At 40.3% G+C, this 19,017-nt stretch overlaps 1 protein-coding gene across 5 annotated transcripts in view; it reads right to left on the minus strand.

The window, feature by feature from the left end:
- KCNMA1 (potassium calcium-activated channel subfamily M alpha 1) overlaps window positions 1–19,017 on the minus strand; it is a 909,315-nt gene that overhangs the window by 294,129 nt on the left and 596,169 nt on the right. The gene's annotated exons all lie outside the window — the stretch shown is intronic.

A 19,017-nucleotide genomic window follows, 5' to 3' on the forward strand; every position in this document is an offset into this window, starting at 1 on the left:
CATCTTACGTCCTTCTCATTTTGATGGATTGCTGAGTTTATTATTATCATTATTCCTTTATTAATGTTTCTGTTAGACTTGAGTAAATAGGTTCAACTACATAAGGCAAATTTTCTCTTCCAGAATTTCTTCCCATCTTCTCTGCCTCTGGTCTCCCAAAATCTGGGATGATAATGCCCCATTAACTTAAATACTAAAAAACATCTTTCCCTATTTATCTCCTTACTAGCAAATTTCTGTTGTCTTTGTTTGAAAAAAAACCACCACAATATTTTCCTTATGAACATGGAAGAAAGTATAACAGCAGAGGTATAATTAGTAACTTTTGCATCTGGGACAAGAGGCAAGAAAATTGTCTGTGGGTAGGAAGCAGGGATAAAAACCTTGAGAGACACACTCAAGGTCAGGGGAAAGGAGCTCTCCTCAAGGTCACCTGATAATATCTAGTCCAAAAATACTTATTAAACTCCTAATATATACAAGAGGCATTGGGATGTAGTAGACAGAAAGTCAGCTTTGGAGTCAAGGAAGACCTGAGTTCCAGCCTGACCTGTAACACATATTGATAACCTGGGCAGATTGTGCAACCTCTCAGTAGCCACAGAAAATCCTTTATGGCTTTAAGTTGTAGAAAAGTTATGACTCTACAATGGTAGAAGAAATTCCTCACCAGAAGTTCCCTACATACATGAAAATGTGTCTGATTTTTTAAATGGGCAAAGCATTGTATTATCTACCAAATATACAAAGACCAAGTTGAAGGGTTGCTGGATTGGCAGACTGAGGACCCTAGGTTCAAATCCTAGCCCTACCATTGACTATCTATTTAACTTTGGGCAAAGTCTAAATTTCTTCAACTGTAAAAATGAAAGTGTTAGAGTAAATAAGGGGTCCCAAACTCAAATAGAAAGTGATCCCCAATAGCCATATGTTGGCTTAGAAAACCACAAATGAGCATTATCTACATCATACTGTATTTTTTATTTATTTTGTGAAGCATTTCCCAATTAGAAATTAACATGGTTCTGCCAAAATTTAAGAGTTTTGCAGGATATTTCATATGATGTGAATTGGACATCTCTCCAGGAGATGACCACTAAGGTCCCTTTCATCCTTAAATTTATGATCCCCTCAATAGTCAATGCTTGTAAAAGAGATTACATTCTACTGGAGGAAACAACATGCAAATAGATAATAGATAACTATATGCACAATTATTCCAGGAGGAAGGAAAGAGTATCTCAAAATAAGGAGAAAAAGAAGGGCTTCCAGAAGATAGCACATGAGCTGGGCCTCAAAGGAAATGAGAAATTCTAAAAGGTTTAAGTAAGGAGGGAGAATACTTCAGAAATGGAGAATAACCATGGGTATTTTGGTAAATACCCATGAATAAGGCCTAGGAGATAGATCTAGCAAAGGGGACTGAGGAGTGGTCAGTGAGGTAGGAGGACTGAAAGAGGAAGAAGAGGTGGTTTCACTATAACCAAAGTTGGAGAGAGAGTCTAGGAAAGGGTTGAGAAGTGAATGGGAGAAGAGGAAATAAAAGTCAAGAGTTAGGGGCTGCTTTTCAAGGAGTTTTGCAATGAAAGGGAAGGGAAAATATGTGTGCACATCTTGCCTTTTTATTAAGTAACTCTGGCTCTTTTCTGCATCCAAGGATTATAAACAAACTATATACATCCATCAATTGAAAAGAGTTAGACAAATTGTGGTACATGAATATAATGGAATATTACTGAGCTGTATGGAATGATAAACATTGCGAATATAAGAAAGTATGAAAAGACTTATATGAATTGGCACAAAGGGAATTAAACAGAAGCAGGTGTAATAGAGGACAAGACAGTGAGGGCCCAGCATAAACAATATTCTCTACCTGCTGAAATCTAACCTACGCTTCTGGGCATGTGTAATGGAGGGGTTCTTTCCCACTCTTTAGAGCATGCCCAGGTATCCTCTGACTATCTCTTAACAGTTTACTGAACGACAATGGAAAGCGTTTTATTGGCTATTGAGTTAGGATTTAGTGTGTATGCATAAGGCTCAAACCAAGAGAACTCTCTCCCTCATGGTTGTTGCGTGAGGAGGAAGAAATGATGTGGACTTCCAGATAGACAAAAAGGTTGTGTTAGAGGTAACTACAGATGCTGCTTCACTAGCTTCATCCCCCCATCTGGACCACCAAGTAGCTATGAATAGATAGTATCTAGGTTTCTTATATTCCCATTGTATCTAATCTTTCCCAATATTAGGTATTCAAAATAGAATGGGATGGATTACAACCTTGTTAGCTTTAAAATGACAAAATATCCCAGTCAAGTCCACATCCACTCCCCAAGAGGAGCCACCCCTGAGGAGAGACCCACCCAAAGAAGGACTGAAGTGAATCGGCCTGGCCAACCAAGCCAAGGTGTGTTATAAAACAAGAGAGTGATTTGTCCATCAGTCCTGCCACTGGTTTGAGAAATCTTGGAAGTCACCATTTTAAGTGTGATTTCACTCTCCCCAAGGACCAAGGTCATGAAGGAGGTTGGGCATCTGGATTCAGAAGTTTATGTATTTTGGTTTTTGTTCTTAACTTCTCAGTAGATTGCCTTTGCAAAGGTAACTGATGGCAACTATACTGGGGATATGTTAACTGGCTATAAATATCAGGGAGAATGTACCAGATTGGGTAATTTACACAATATATAAAATACATACTATATAATAATACAGTATACCCAATAACTATAACAATATACCAAATAACTACAATAACATCAATGAAAAGGACAGCATAACAATTGAAACTGAATGCTACAAGATCAAAATGACCAGACTTGTCCCCAAAGAAGATATGACAAGATGCCTCCACTTGCTTCTTTGCAGAGGAAGGGAATCATGGATGTTACTGAATATAACACCAGACTTTTTTGTTTTATGAAACTAACTTTATTTCTTCCTCTTTTTTAAAACTATTTTTAGGAATGACTCTCTGGGAAAGAGTGGGAAGAGGCATATAGTAAGAAATGTAGGTGATGTAAAGGCAAAAAAAAATTCATTTTTTAAAAAAATTTACTCTTTAAAAACTTTAACAATCATTTCATTTCCCTTCTAGGCCGAGTCCCAGACTTTCTTCTTATTGTCATTGTTTAGTTATTTTTCAGTTGTGTCTGACTCTTCATGACCGCACTTGGAGTTTTCTTGGTAAAGATACTGGAGTGGTTTGTCATTTCCTTCTCCAGTTCATTTTACAGATGAGGAACTGAGGCAAACAGGGTTAAGTGACTTGCCCAAGGTTATACAGCTAGTAAGTGTCTGAGGCCAGATTTGAACTCACAAACATGAGTCCTCCTGACTCCAGGCCTGGCATTCTATTCACTGTGCCACCTAGCTGCCCCTCGACTTTCTGTACCATGTCCCAGAAACCTCACTTCAGCCTTTCAATTTTCACACCAGAAGCACCTTCCACCCCGTAGCCTCTCCCTTTGATTTAATGACTCTTCCCAGAATCTCCCTTTAAGGAGAGTGTCCAGGACCTCCAAGACTCAGTCCTTTCCAGGTTGCACTCAAGACTTTCTCTACCATACACCTGCAATGGGTACCTTCATCCCCTCCCATCATCCCCTTTTTTCAGCTTCCTTTTTATGTGTTGTCTTCTTCTAATAGAATGTAAGCTCCTTGAGATCAGGGAATGTTTTCCTTTCCACTTTTATTTGTTTTCCCTTTACCCCTGTAGTGGGTCCTTTCAAGAGAAGGAGGGGACATAGGTATCTTGTGTGACTATGGATACTGGGGTGGGTCCATGGCCTGTGACAATGCACAGTCTCCTGCCTCTGCCACCACCCTAAGAGCAGCTGGACACTCATCTGATTGATCCGGATTGGTGGGTAGACTCTCATTTCCACTGCCCCTGCCCTCAGACAAGAGTCTCAGCCCTGCCCCACCCTCTTTCTGTAACCAAGCCTTTCATCTTCAACTAGAAGGGATGGATGCCCACAGGTGAGGCCTACATGTGGATAGGATGATTTTATGTCTTGACCTATTAATGGATTAATTAGCATCTAGCTAGTCACTTAGCAAACAAGCATTTATTAAGCACTTACTATGTGCCAGGCTCAGAGAGCTGGGAAAAGCGTGGGACAGGACGAGGACCTTTGCCTGATGTACAAAGCAGTGGGAATGAGAGAGTCTACCCACCAACCCAGATCAATCACAGGACTGTCTTGGGGGGGATGGTGGTGACAGAAGACTGCTTATTGTCTCAGGCCATGCATCTACCCCAGGATCCATAGACACACAAGATACCAATGTCCCTCTCCTTCTCTTGAAAGGACCCTCCACAGGGGTAAAGGAGCAGGACCACTACATTTTAGGTAGGAGGGAATGAGAGTTTAGGGTGCCTGTATCTGTTCCTGTTCTGTTCCATGACTACTACTTGAGTGTTGCTATTCTGTATGATTTCCTTATTTGGATCCCTGACTCATTCCAGGAAGTGGATAGCCATGGTGACACATGGCTAAGGCTCCATTCTTGAGCCTCTGCTACTCAGTCCCTTAATGTAAGGGCAAACCCCTATTCCCTTTCCGCCCCTGCCAAGTGCCATTCTTATCCATGGTGGAGATTTAAAGATGAAGTGCACTTACCATGTCTTCCCTCTCTCCCCACCTATTCTCATCCTAACCAGGGCTTTAGAACACTAACCAAGTAAGGGACGAAGGAGAATGGTGGTGGGGGACAACTGAATCTCCTTAGCATCAAGGAGGTCAGAGCATTAGCAAGCCCATCCCTTCACTCTGAACTCCTCCCACGCCCAGGGTACCAATGTGGGGCCTTTGAAATTTGCTTATTGCTGGAGCAAAGAACCAATCTGGTTATAGCCACAGAGATCAGTACTCTGAGGGAACAGCAAGGAGAGGACAAAAGACAAGAAAAACATGCAGCTAGACAGTGGACAGTGTTCAGTCTAGAGACAGGAAGACCTGAGTTCAAATTCAGCCTCAGATACTTATTAGCTTTGTGACTTTGGGCATGTCACTTAACATGTTTACCTCATTTTCCTCATTTGTAAAATGGGGATAATAATAGTACCTACCTCCTGGGGTTGTCGTGAGGACCAAATGATATGTCTGCAGGTCTATTAACACAATGCCTGGAACATAGCAAGTGCTATATAAATGTTAGCTATTATTATTTTTATATTTTTAATAAAAAAATAGAAAATAATAGAAAAACAACCATAAAAAGGGTTTTTTTAAGGTTGAAGGGAAACATTTTCCTATAAAACATTTTTCTTAGTATATATATACCAAGATATATACCATATATATTCTGGTGAAAGTTAATTTATCATAATGGCTACAGAAATGACCTCTGAATCAGGAAGCCCTGGGTTCAAATCCCACTTTTGACACATACTAGTTTCATGACCTTGCAAAAATTCCTTACCCTCCCATTTTCCCAGGCAACTTTCCACAGCCACAGGTTACAGAGAATTTCTCCTCCTTCACTGGCACTAGTAGTTCCCTATATCAATGCATTTACAGGTCTAATACAGAAAAAATATTTCTGGTATATGAAGTAAGGAATATTATATGTCAGAATCATGAAATTTTAATGGCCATAGTGATTTCTGTGAGTTACCTTCTAAAGATATGTACTCAGAAATGGAAAGGCACAAGCTTGCTTGGGCAAAGATTTACCTTTTCTCCAATCTTAGCTTGGTTTATTCTTGGAATTCACAAAACATTTTCAAGGGAAAGTGGTTCAATATTAATTGGGAAAATTTTACCAATGGGATGAATAGCAGAAAGTAGAAATACTCCCAAACAAAGAGATTTAAAAAGAAAGGAATATCTGTAACTTTGTTCATACAGAACACATTTCAACAGATTAATACTCATGCCCTAAAAACTAATGATTATGATGAATTCAGAGAAGTATAGGAAGACTTACCTGAACTGATAACAGAGTAAAATAAGCAAGACAGGACAACAATACGCACAGTGACTACAACAATGTAAATGACAGAAAAAAACCTAACTGAACTGACTCCTGTGTCACTATAAGGCTTCAGCTTAGCTCTGAGGAAGAGTTGAAAAAAATTTACCTTCTTCTGTTCTTCACAGACATGGGAAACTATAGGTGTGGAATATTGCAAACACTGTCAGACTCAACTGATATGCTGGCTTTGTTAAAATGCTTTTTTTCCTCTTTCTATCTTAATTTCTGTTACAAAGAGGGATCCCTTGGTAGAAGCAGGAAGGAAGGATATATTCAGAAACTGAAAATAGTATAAAAACACGATATCAGAAAAAATAAGACTTTTTTTAAAAAAATGAAACAGATTAAGAACAGAGTAGTGCCTAGTTCTAGGTCAAAAAGCAAATTGATGGCAGATTAGATTTCATAACCCCTAATTCCTAGGGCTCGTTTTTAGTAAAGCCAGAAGCTTAGCTATAGGTCAGCAACTACTGGGGGTGAGAATGAGAAGAGGGTTATGAGCAGCTGCCATTGAGACCCATTCAGTGACTGAGAAATATGGAGCAGCAATACTTGCCAGGCCAGTGGCTGGGTGATCAAAATATATGGTCCTGAGGTCCAAGTTATTGACAATCTGAGTGGACATTCATATTTAGGAAGCCTTTTTCATAGAAAAGTGCTGCATTTATTCTTAGCATCTGAAAGCTAAATATAAATTAAGCTAAAGAAAATAATGTCTACTATTGAACAAGTTAATAATGTTCTTGATAATGTTGGAGGGGTTGCAGATGTACTATTGGTGGAGCACTGGATTGGTCTAACCACTCTGGAAGACAATTTGGAAAGTGATTAAAATGTCCATACCCATTAACCCATGGATCCCACTATGAGGTATACACTCTAAAGAGGTCAAAGATAAGAATAACCCCACACACATGATCCAAAATATTTATAGTAGCATTTTTTTTATTAGCAAAGAACTAGAAACAAAGAAGATGCTCACTAGTGCACTGTAAGAAATTATGGATGAGTATAGAGCAGAATGCAAAAACCTAAGTGAACTGGTGCAGAAAATAAGCCACTCAATGACTAAAGCAATGAAAATGGAAAGAACAACAATCCAATCAAAATAGTATGCTGTGAAATCATAATAATCAAGCCCAACCTAAGCTTGTCCCCAAAGAAAAGCTATGGGAAGGCATCTCTCTCCATACTTTGTAGAAATGGCAGACTACGATCTGGAAGACTGAAGATAATGGCAGACCTTTTCAACATGGTGGTGTGGCTGAAATCGTTCCCTCTCACTTTTTTTTTTCATTCTTTGTTATAGGAGATGAAGGAAGGGAGGTATATTTTAGAAAATGTAGGTGATATAAAAACAAAAAATATCAATAAAATTTATTTTTTAAAAGTGTACTACATGATGGAGATATCATCTGACTAGCTGATACAACATGGTAGTAGAAGAAGAAGAAGAAGAAGAAGAAGAAGAAAGAAGAAGAAGAAGAAGAAGAAGAAGAGGAGGAGGAGGAGGAGGAGGAGGAGGAAGAGGAAGAAGAAGAAGAAAAAGAAGAAGAAGGAAGAAGAAGAGAAAGAAGAAGAAGAGGAGGAGGAGGAGGAGGAAGAGGAAGAAGAAGAAGAAAAAGAAGAAGAAGGAAGAAGAAGAGAAAGAAGAAGAAGAGGAGGAGGAGGAAGGAGAAGAAGAAGAGAAAGAAGAAGGAGGAGGAGGAGGAAGAGGAGGAGGAGGAAAGAAAGAAAGAGAAGAAAAAGATAATGATAATGATAATGATAAAAATATATAGCTGACATTTATATAGCACTTAAAGGTTTACAAAATGTTTAGATATATTATTTCATTTGATCCTCATAACAACTCTATGAGGTAGGTACTATTGTTATACCATTTTACAGATGAGGAAACTGAGGCTGAGAAACATTAAATGACTTGCCCAGGATCACACAGCAGTGCTAGTCCTAAAGCCAAAAAGGTCTGGTTCATCCTACATTCCATGTCTACTATCATTGCAACCCTGGATGGAGAGGACACTTAAACTCAATCATTCTCATCTTCCCTGCCTGCAAAGGAGATTAATAATAGCACACATTGACTATCACTTAACCTCTCATCATTTAGCATTATAAATGGCAGAGGGGGACTCACCATCACTGCTCACCTGGGAACTTCCCTATGACAGTGAAGTCACAGATCTAGTCACAAAGCTAGTGCTCAGGTTAGTGTGAGGATCAAATGAGGAAAAAATATTTACTTACAAATATAGTTAATACTAAATGCTATTCCAAGAACTCTCTTGCTCCTCTTCTGTGCAAATGGGAAAAAATACCATAGTCACTGGCAGGACTATCACTTTCCTGGCCCAATATTAAGATTGAGGAAGGAATGATATCACTATATCATTAAAGCATTAGAGTAGCACTAAATCTCACCACAAAGAGCCATATGGTTCATTGGAAACCTCCATGCTTACTTAACTAGGAAATAGAAGCATGGTAGCAAATGACCACCTAGCAATTTACTACACTTCACCAATATTTCTCAGATCATGACCTCACTAACCTAACTCAATTCTATTTTCTGGCTCTAGAGGCTGCTTACTTTCATCTGAAAAAGAAGAATTAGCCTCCTGTTCTGATTTATAGAATTGAATTCAGTTGGGTATACAAAAGAAAGGGGTAAAGGTAAGACAAGTTGATAAACTCCAACTATCCCAATGAAAGGAAACCAAACACTGAGCTAGGCCATCTCTCTTTCCCAGGACAACCTCTGGGAGTATCAGATATTTCGTTGGTTAGAGAAAGCCCAGTTAGGGCAAGACCTTACCCCAGGAGAAGCTGGCCCTGCAGCAGGCTTCCAGAGAGTGCTGAAAACCGTGTTCTTCCTCCTTGTCTGGGGCATGGGGTCCTGACTTCACCCTGTATCCATTCTGGAACAAATCTCCCAAGGATTTCTTGCGGCGTTGAGGCAATCTACATGGTTCACTACGTGTGCTGCAGGGCGGGTGGTGGTGTACCAAAATCTTAGTAGGGATCATGGTCCCAGTCCTCCCAGAGGTGGCAGAGGCAGAGACGAGCCCAGGTTTCAATCTCCCTTCAGAAATATTGCTTGAATGGGACCAAAATCAAGAAGAGCCCTGAGTCCTACTGCTCTCCCAGAGCTTAGGGAGAGGGATGCTGCTTCCTAATCCATTGCTGAGGTGGAGTGAGGAGAAAGCATTTCCTCCTTCCCTCCTTTCCTTTGCTCTATCTCCCCTCCTCACCTATTTTCAAAACATCCACCGTACACAGAGCATCTGGATGGATGTAGACCCACCAGAGTGACAGGCAGGTGGAGAGAGACTGATTTGATCCATGATGTCCTAGAGATTATCAACAAGCATCTATCCGGATATTACCGTGTAAGCTCCTTTGGAACACAGCTCACATGGATGGGAGGAGAAAATGTTAGAACTTACCACCCCAAAAAAATCGTGGTGAGGAAACACACATCTCATTGATATGTACAGACAGGGAGATGAAGGAGGGCTACTCTGCCTGACCTGCTTGGCCATTTCTTTGATTCTTGTAGATAGTGAAATCACCCAACTCCAATCAAACCCTACTAGGAGAAAAAATAAAAATAGGAAATTCCCTCCCTATCTTTTCTCCTCTCTATCCCCCTTCCAAGATCCTGGAATGATCACAGCTCTCAGTGAAATGCAGAACATTTTAGATAAAGACAGGGACCTTTAGGAGGCTCTGGGACTATCCTAAGGAGTACAGAAGAACTTCCCCCTGGACAGCTATTGTCATTTCTTCGGTTTGCTTTTGCCTCTGATGCCATAGAAGTTGGAATTCACAGGGAATCTGCCCCAAGCCAGGAATAAATTCCTGGAAGGGAGTTTGTGTCTCATATCAGTGGACATGTACTACATATTATTATTATAATGTGACCCACCCCAGTGAATTTGACCTATAGCTCCATAACATGAATAATTTCATATCTTCTTTGTGGTGTTTGTCCCTAACATGCCAGCTTCAAATAAATAGGGGAGGGGGAATTAGCTGAAAGGAAGGAAATAAATTCTATAAGGTCCAAGTTTCTTAGTCTTGTATTCAAGGCCCTCTACAATATGATCCCAATTGACCTCTCCAACTTGTTATTCTCTTATATTGAACACTATACCAAAATCAAACTTTCTGTATTTGTTCATACTATTTTCTCCAACTAGAATATGACCCTGCCTCACAACTGTCTCTATTCAAATGCCTAACCATTCTTTAAGACCTAGCTCAAAAGCCATTTTCTCCAGGAAAATGGACCCCTGTTCCCATTTATATACTAGGATCTAGATGAGACCTTGAAAAATATTTCATCCAGCATATTTTACAGGTGAGGAAACTAAGACTCAGAGAGGTGACGTACTCATGCTACTATGTCACGTTTAATTTAGCTCAACCAGAAGTTATTTCTCCCTTTGCTCTAGCATTCAGTTCATCCTTTCATGAGGGTCATAGATCCAAGGTCTCATTCAGGTTTCCAGGGTGGCTCTTTGGTGACTATGCTAAACTGCCTGTCCTAGATTATACCTAAGAGACCTCAGAAGCCATATATTCCAACACACTTATTTTACAGATATGAAAATCAAGGCTCAGATAGTTTAAGTGAATTGTCCATGGCCATTCTGCTGTAATGAATAGTACAGGTGAGATTTGAACTCAGGGTTCCCAATCTAGAGTCAGAGTTCTTTCCACTGCAACGTGCTATGTAATACTTTGTATTGTCAATATATCTTACCTAATTTTTAAGAGGCTTCTTGAGATAAAGATCGGTGTCATATATCTTTGTATCATCATCCCCCCTCAACCCAACTTAGCACAATGTCTTACATATAACAGGCTTCTGAATTAATGGATGAGCTAAAGCCCATCACAAGTATCATCAACCAATATCCTCGTGGATTTCATGGATCAACGCATGTACCATTATGTGTTGTGTCATTTGGTGTCAATAATCAAGAATGGCAACCTGTCAATATCTTATCCAATCTAACAAGCCTTTATAGTATGGGAAATACTTAGAAAAAAAATAAGCTATTTCCCAATGGTCACCCAGCTAGTAAATATCAGAAAGTCTGTCTCTGATGGCATATGGCATTATCTTAAAATGGAAGTTCCTGGAAGCAAGGGACTCTGTAGATGCTTAATGGATGCAGTAGTTCAAGTCAACTTCTAACTCAAAGCACACTTACACACAATTTCCTCCTAATGAAGGCATGCAGTTCACTTTATTTCCATAGCCATCACGATGTAGAAGTAAAGACAATGAAGTCAGAATCTGACAGATTTCTGGTAGTAGCTCTGTCCCTTATTAGCTGGGTTACAAATTACTTCACCTCTCTGCTTTCATTGTCTTAGCTTTTAAAAATAAAGAACATTGATACGCAAAAGACAGCATCCCCAAACAGATAAATGAGGAAGCATTTATTTACATCGTGGAAGATGTCTTCCGTGTTGAAAAGGATTAACCACATCACTTCTATCAATAGCAAGATGTCCTTGTATATTTAAAATGTAATCCAGTTTCTAAAAGTTTGATTTATTCACAACTACTCAAGACCACATCTATTGTAGAAGCCATGCAACTTGTTTTGACTTCTTCTCATTCTGCCATGCCTATCAATTGCTTGCCATGTAATCAAATGAAAATAAGATTACCAAGTAATTTGCTTCATTGATTTGTGTCTACACAATGTCTATCTTGCAGTATTTTTTTTAAATTTTATTTTTAGGCAATTAGGGTTAAGTGACTTGCCCAGGGTCACACAGCTAGTAAGCACAAGGTCCACCTCAGTTGGACTTTTTTATTGCAGCATGCAGTGACCACCATCTCCCTCAATTCTTCTCCCATGTGCATTCACACCTTCTATTTTCAGTGACTATGCTAAATCCTTTTGCTTCCCTGCGCTCCCATGGTGGGGAGTGGGGACCCAAATCCATCTTCCCTAGGAAAATGGTTCAGAACAAGAAGTTTCTATTTGTCAATTGATTCATTTTTCATTCACTCATTCAACAACATTTGTTGAGGAGCTATTGTCAAAAAAAGCTGGATGACTCAATTAGTGAGATTTACAGATAATTAATTCTGGTCATGTCCATTGCCTTGTCCCACAGGCCAACTGACACCATTTTAAAAAATAAAAATAATAATAAAATAAAGTGGGACCAGCTTTACATTAGTGAAAATAAGCAAAAGCCCATGTGGAATAATCTCAGGCCATGGGATTCCAATTCTTACCCAAATCACCAACTGGGCCAAGTTTGAAATGTCATTAAAACTTCACCCACTTGGGTCTAATACTCCCATTAAAATGCATTTCTTCCCTGCAAAGCTAATGCTTTAAACATAATCCATTGCTTATGGTTTGTATGAATGAAAAATCGAAGAGCTGGTTTGTATGGGATGGAGGGAAAGTGAGACCAGAGAGGGACTTCAGGCACCCAAGATGGAACAGATACAAAAATGCTGCAGAGGAAAAGGTTAGAGGAACTGGGGAGAGAAACCTCCTCTACTCCAAAATTTAGCAAAAGGATTATCTTCTTTTTAGGTGGCCAATATATCAACAAGCCTTAGGATTAGAAATAAAGCGGGCAAAAGAGGCATCTACTGATTGCATCTTCCTTCCTTCTTTGCAGAGGTGGGAGAAAATTTGTGTGGGACACTGCATGTACAGTCAGATTCAGTTTGTGTTGATTAGTCCTATCTGCCTGTCTCCCTCTTCCTCAATCTCTCTTCTTCCTCCTTCTCATTCTTATTCTTTTTTGATAATGTCTATACATATATATGTATATACATGTGTATATATGTATACACACACACACACACACACACACACACACTTTTTGCAAGGCACTTCCATTCCAACCTCATGAGGTAGTTCTACAAGTATTAGCACTTCCCCCTTTATACACAAGGTATCTAGGGATGAAAGAAATAAAATGACTCTCCCAAGGTCACATAGCTAGGAAGTACATGAAGTAGGATTTGAACTCAAGCCTTCCTGATTCTTAGTCCAGCATTCCTTCTATCACATCACACTGGCCTTTTGTATTCTTATTTCTGCCATGGATTTTAGTTTCTATTTGGACTCAACATTCTTCTCCCATTTGATCAATGAGGCAATGGGAGCTGGGGATGAAAATGTTAGTGCCTCATATCATATGCACACAGGGGAGAAAAGGTCTTTTTTTCTGTAACTTTATCTTTTGATTAAGTCTATTTTTGTCCTGTTTTTTTTTTTAAATTATTTAGTATTTTATGGGAGAAGGAGTCTTGATTCCAGTCCTTGGTGGCTCACTTCCCAAGGGAGGAAGCTCCTCATGAAGGAGCAGATCACAATTAGTCTAAATCCAAGGGCACTTTCTGAGGCACACAAAAGTCATGTGCACAGCAGGGCTCGCATACAACACAAGTAGATTTTGAACTCTAGTCTTCTCAACTCTATGTCCAGACCTCCACCTATTACTCCAAACGATCTCTATTTGAACTCAAACACCTTTTAAGACCCATTCATTTTGTCATTGGGATAAGCCTCAGAAAGATTACTTAACCTCTCAGATTGAGTGTGGATCTGTTCAAAATTTCAGATTTATTTTGCTCTGTCATCCCCTTCCTCTCCCCCCAATGATGTAAACCTGAACTCATTGAAAAGAAATAGAAATAATCCCCTCTAAGCCTGTTCCATATGCTGGGACATGGGCATATGGCCCCTGAGCCCTACTGAATCATGAAATTTAGATTAATAGGGACTGCCCAGATGTTTATTTTTAGTGCTTTATTATTTAGTTAAGATTTATTCCTTGGTTGCTTATAAATTTAGAACTAGAAGGGATGGAAGATATTATCTTTATTTTACCTTGGGAGGAAACTGAAGAAAAGTTAAGTGACAATTTGCCCGCGTTTAATGATGATGATGATCATCATAAGGTTTGCAAAGTACTTTACAAATATCCTATGTTATTTTAATGACAATCCTGTAAGGTAAATACCATCATCACTCCTATTTAACAGATGAGGAAAGGAGACAGACCAAAGTCAAGTGACTTGGGTAGGGTCACATAGCTTGAAAGTATCTGAGGCTGGATTTGAACTCAAATCTTCCCAATACTAGGTCTAGCACTCAGCCCACTAGGACAAAAATCTTGCTGTCTACATGATAGCTGTTATTAGTTTACATAGGTAGCAAATGGCAGAACTGGAATTCAAACTCAGGTCCTGTATATCTAAATGCAACGGTCTTTCCCACTGTACCACATTGCCTCAACCCAGGAGCCTTGCAGAATCTTACAAGGTAAATGCCTCATTATTGTTGTTGTTGTCGCTCAGTCATGTTAGTCATGTCTGACTCTTTGTGATCATGATCCTATTGGGGGGTTTCTTGGTAAAGATACTAGAGTGTTTTGCTATTTCCTTCTGCAACTCATTTCAAAAATGAGGAAAATAAGGCAAACAGTGGTGTGACTTGCACAGGGTTACACAGCTAATAAGTGTCTGAGGTTGGATTTGAACTCAGGTCTTCCTGACTCTAGGCTCAGCACTCTATCCTGCTTCATGTTAGGAATAACTTCCTAATAATTAAAGAAATACAATCAGCAGCAATTTTGGAGAAAGCTTTCAAGGGAAAAATGTGAAAGAAAAAAAGGCATCTAGTCATCTACTATCTAATGGGAATAAAAAGAGTAGATGTTAACAGGCACCTGAGATGATTTGATTACTAGAACAGGCTATTAAATTTGGCTCTGAGAGATCTTGAGTCCAGTCTCTTCTATAATGCAGACTCCATTATAGATCACAACCAAAAAGCTGAAGCTAATCTCAGTGGAGAAAGCCTGTTTTCCACTGTTAGTTCACCTACTAAGTGCATCATGCGAATGGAGACAAGTTTGCAGGTTTAAATCATTAAAGCTCCAAGTCAGAATTTCATAGAGTAAAATAAGGCTTTCCCATCCCATGTCTCCCTACTTCTGCCCCTGCCTCCCTAAATAAAAGCCCTCTTCGTTTTTCATACTGCCTAACTGTATCTCTAATCCCAGGCTATCTTCAGTCAGAAGTAGAATCCTACAAATTCTAAGGATTAGAGAAGATGTGGATTATGGAGGATGGCGGTTCAATGTTCAAACAAGGTCCAGACCTTCATGCCACCAACTTCTGCATTTAATGGTAACTGATGGTTGTTTCCACCCAGATTTGAATTTGAAAAGAATGATATCTGTGTGATTTTGAGGAAGTGATACAACATACACCAGGACATCTACCTAACATCCATTTGGCAGCAGATAATGTCTTCCAAGTGCTTCCCTGGTGAAGACAGATCACCCATAAGAAAAGATCTCTAAAACGTGGGTTACGAGCAGTAGGATCCAAGCCATTGATAAGAAAAGCTCCAACAAGCTGAGATCTCAGACGAGGATGCGGCCTTGAGAGGGATGATGAATGGACCTTGTCCCAGAGCCAGGTGTTTATGTGAACACAAAGAAGGTTTCCAGCTACTTCATCACCAGACAGAGGTGGATTCCTTCTATCTCCCAAAGATGAACAGGGACATAAATAAATGATAGGTTCACTCTATTTTTGCTTCTCTTTTTCTTTACCAAATGCCTCCACTATTCTGGGATGAGGGTCCAATTTAGAGATTAACTAGGCTAGTTTCTTCTTCATCAAAATGCCTTCTTTTTGGCCAGTGACTGTAACTATTGTCTCCCCAGCTAGACTGTATGCTCCTTAATGGTGAGAACCATATCTTCTATTCCTTCCATCAACAGTGCTAGGTACTACCCATGACATAGAAGAGGCACTTGGTAAATGCTTATAATTAGGATTTTGTAGTGGAGGGAGGAAGGAAGAAAAGAAGGAAGGAGGAAGGGAGAGAGGGAGGGAAAGAAGGAGAGAAGGAAGGTAGAATGGAAGGAAGGAAGGAGGTAGGGAGGGAAGGAGGAAGAGAAGAAGGAGAAAAAGGGAGGAAGGAAAGAAGGAGGGAGGGAAACAAGGAAGGAAGCAAGGAAGGAAGGAAGGAAGGAAGGAAGGAAGGAAGGAAGGAAGGAAGGGAGGAGGGGGGAGGAGGATGGAGAAAGCAGAGAGGGAGGAAGGGGGGAAAGGGAAAGAAGGAAAAAAGCAAAGCATGAAGGAGGGAGGGAAGGAAGGGGAAGCAGGGAGGAGGAGGGGAGGAAGGGGAAGAATGAAGGAAGGAAGGAGGGAGGGAAACAAGGAAGGAAGAAAGGAAGAAGAGAAAGTAGGAAGGAGGGAGGGAGGAGAAGGGAAGAACGAAAGAATGAAAGAAGGGGAGGGAGGAAGGAAGAAAAGAAAGAAGGAAGAAAAGAAGGAAGGAAGGAAGGAAGGAAGGAAGGAAGGAAGGAAGGAGGCAAGGAAAGGAAGGAAGGAAGGAAGGAAGGAAGGAAGGAAGGAAGGAAGGAAGGAAGGAAACAAGAATTTGTTAAGCATTTACCCTGTGCCAGGCTCTGCGCTAAGTGCTGGGAATACAAATACAGCCAAAAAGACAATCTCTGTCCTCAAGGTGCAAATGTTCTAAGGACTTTTTTGGCTTCAAGTCCAAAGATTTTCCCACTCTACAAATCTAATCAGTAAGAATTTACTGAATAAGCATTTAAGAGGAAAGGTGGATAGAGAGCCAGCTTCTAGACCTGAAGCACCTGGGTTCAAGTCCTGTCTATGACACATACCAGCTATGTGACCCCGGGTAAGTCACCTCTCAGTGCTCTTAGGCTCAGTGCTTTGGGAGCTCCATTGATAGAGTGAGATTTCTCTCTCAGGAGTTCCCTACACCAGGGAAATCTCAGGTCATGTCCTTATTCCTATCCCTTCCTGAGTGCTGTGCCTGGCAGGGCCAGTGAAAGAGTTAGAAGAAACACGCTCTACTTTTAGGAAACTTGCACTCTAGCTAGAGAGGCAAGACTCCCAAACAAAAAGCAGCAACAAGAATGCAAGGCAGTAAGTAACCAAGGACTCCCTTGCTAGATGAAGACACCGAGTATTGTAACAGTTGAGAAGAGGGGGAGCTTAGCGAAGGCTAAAGTCCACAGATAATCCCCAAACCTCATTTACTCAAAAGCTTAAGCCTGCTTTCTCTATTTTTTCTACCAAAATTATTGAAAGAAACAAAATGAACCCAAAATTAGGAGGTGGAGTCTCTCAACGTCTGGTGAATTTCCAGGCTTTATAAATAACCCCCAGATAATCTAGACTCTACTGCCCCCATACAAAAAGTATACATGACAATGAATCAATCTTGCCATGGTCCTTGTGTCCCCCATAGAATCAGCTCTCCTGGTGGGGACAGATGCTTTCTAATGCATTATTACTGGGAGCACAAAATCTATTAAGATGCTTAATTTCTTAATGATCTGCTCACATCAGGAGGACAGTGCTTGGAACAAGATGTTATTTCTCAATGGGCTCACCTTTCTGAGAGATGTCTTTAGGTAAATGCTAATTGCAACTCACTAATCAAGACAGATATTAACCTGTCCAGGAAAATCATTGAATCTGAGAGTCCTGCAATGTCCTTCTCTTATTATTCATCAGGAACCAATGTTTTTGATCCTGGCTGTCTTCTTCTGGGCAAGAGTAACACCCAAGGGCGGAAAGCTACCAGCCAGGGAGCTCACACCATTACTAATGCACTTGTGGCTCTCCCAGGTTTGTCTCTTTATATCTGGGGTAGCTAATGGGGAGAGGAAGGTGGGAGGAACTTCTGATTAGCACTTGATGGGGAAAGATAAAATACCTGCCTAAAGTGAGGGGATCTGTACTAAGTATGAGGAAGGAGTAGAATAGCCTGAAGTATATAGAGAAAAAATATCCAAAAAGGATACCATAGTTTTCACCTAAATCACATCCTCCAGATTCTCAGGGCTGAAGGGTCTCTGCTCCACAACTCAGATTCTGAGGTTCATTCAAGACCCATATGAAGAATTACTTCCTCCCAGAAGTTCATCTCACACAGAGATATTTTCCATTTGTTTGTTTACTTTTCTTAGCACCAGCATATGCCCAGCTCTCTCTAATACAAACTTGCTTTCATGACAGCTGAACTTTGCTCTCTAATTGACCCACGGTTAGGGGCAGCACGTATAAAAGTCATACCCAAGAAAGCCTCTCAATGCAACCTTGAGCTGGGCAGGATTCCATAGTGACATCCAAAGTCAGGGAAACTCTAATAAGGAGGCAGAACTGTCCTCTAAGCCTCATTAACTTTAATGGGAACAGCTACCTGGCAACCCCTCAGGTGACTCCATCTCAAAAGAACACCATGGCTGCAAAGTCATTGTTCACACAGAGAAACTAACTTGTTTGGAGACAGGGTGCCCTGGGATCATCATGATGCTTGCTCTTAAAACATAAGAAGAAGCCCCAAAGATCTGAATGGGATGATTGATGGGAAGAACTAGTGGGACAAAAAGCAGAGAAGGATTAGGGCAACTAGGTGATGTAAAGGATAGAGAAGTCAGGAAGACCTGAGTTAAAATCAGGCTTCTGACATTTACTAGCTGGGTAAGTCATTTAACCTCTGTTTGCCTTGGGTTCCTCATTGGTAAAATGTGAGTAATGTCATCCGCCTCCCAGAGTTATTATGAGGATCATATGAAATAATATTTATAAAGCTTTTAGCACAGTGCCTGGCACATAGTAAGCTGTATAAATGTTAGCTATTATTATTACTACTGGGAACCCCCATTTAAAGATGTAAGAAGAGAGGCCTCTAAGAGAAATCAGCATTTCCTCTTAAGCACCATGGACAAAGTCTTAGAATCTCCTAAGCAGATGGAGAGATCCAAGTCCAGGGACCTCAAAGAGAAGGCCTAGAAACCACCAAAAGCTCTGTGGAATCATTTTGGGACAGATGGACAAATGGAAATCAATCAAAGGAGACTAGGAAAAAAAAGGTAAGAGATGAGAAGAAAAGCAGAAGGATCCCAAAGAAGGAAATGGACAAGCAACTATGTATGACTGGGAGAAGGGGGAAAAAAAATCACAAGAATCCC

Source organism: Phascolarctos cinereus, unplaced genomic scaffold (assembly GCF_003287225.1).
Source record: "Phascolarctos cinereus isolate Bilbo 61053 unplaced genomic scaffold, phaCin_HiC Scaffold_3;HRSCAF=262, whole genome shotgun sequence".
Classification (NCBI taxonomy): domain Eukaryota; kingdom Metazoa; phylum Chordata; class Mammalia; order Diprotodontia; family Phascolarctidae; genus Phascolarctos; species Phascolarctos cinereus.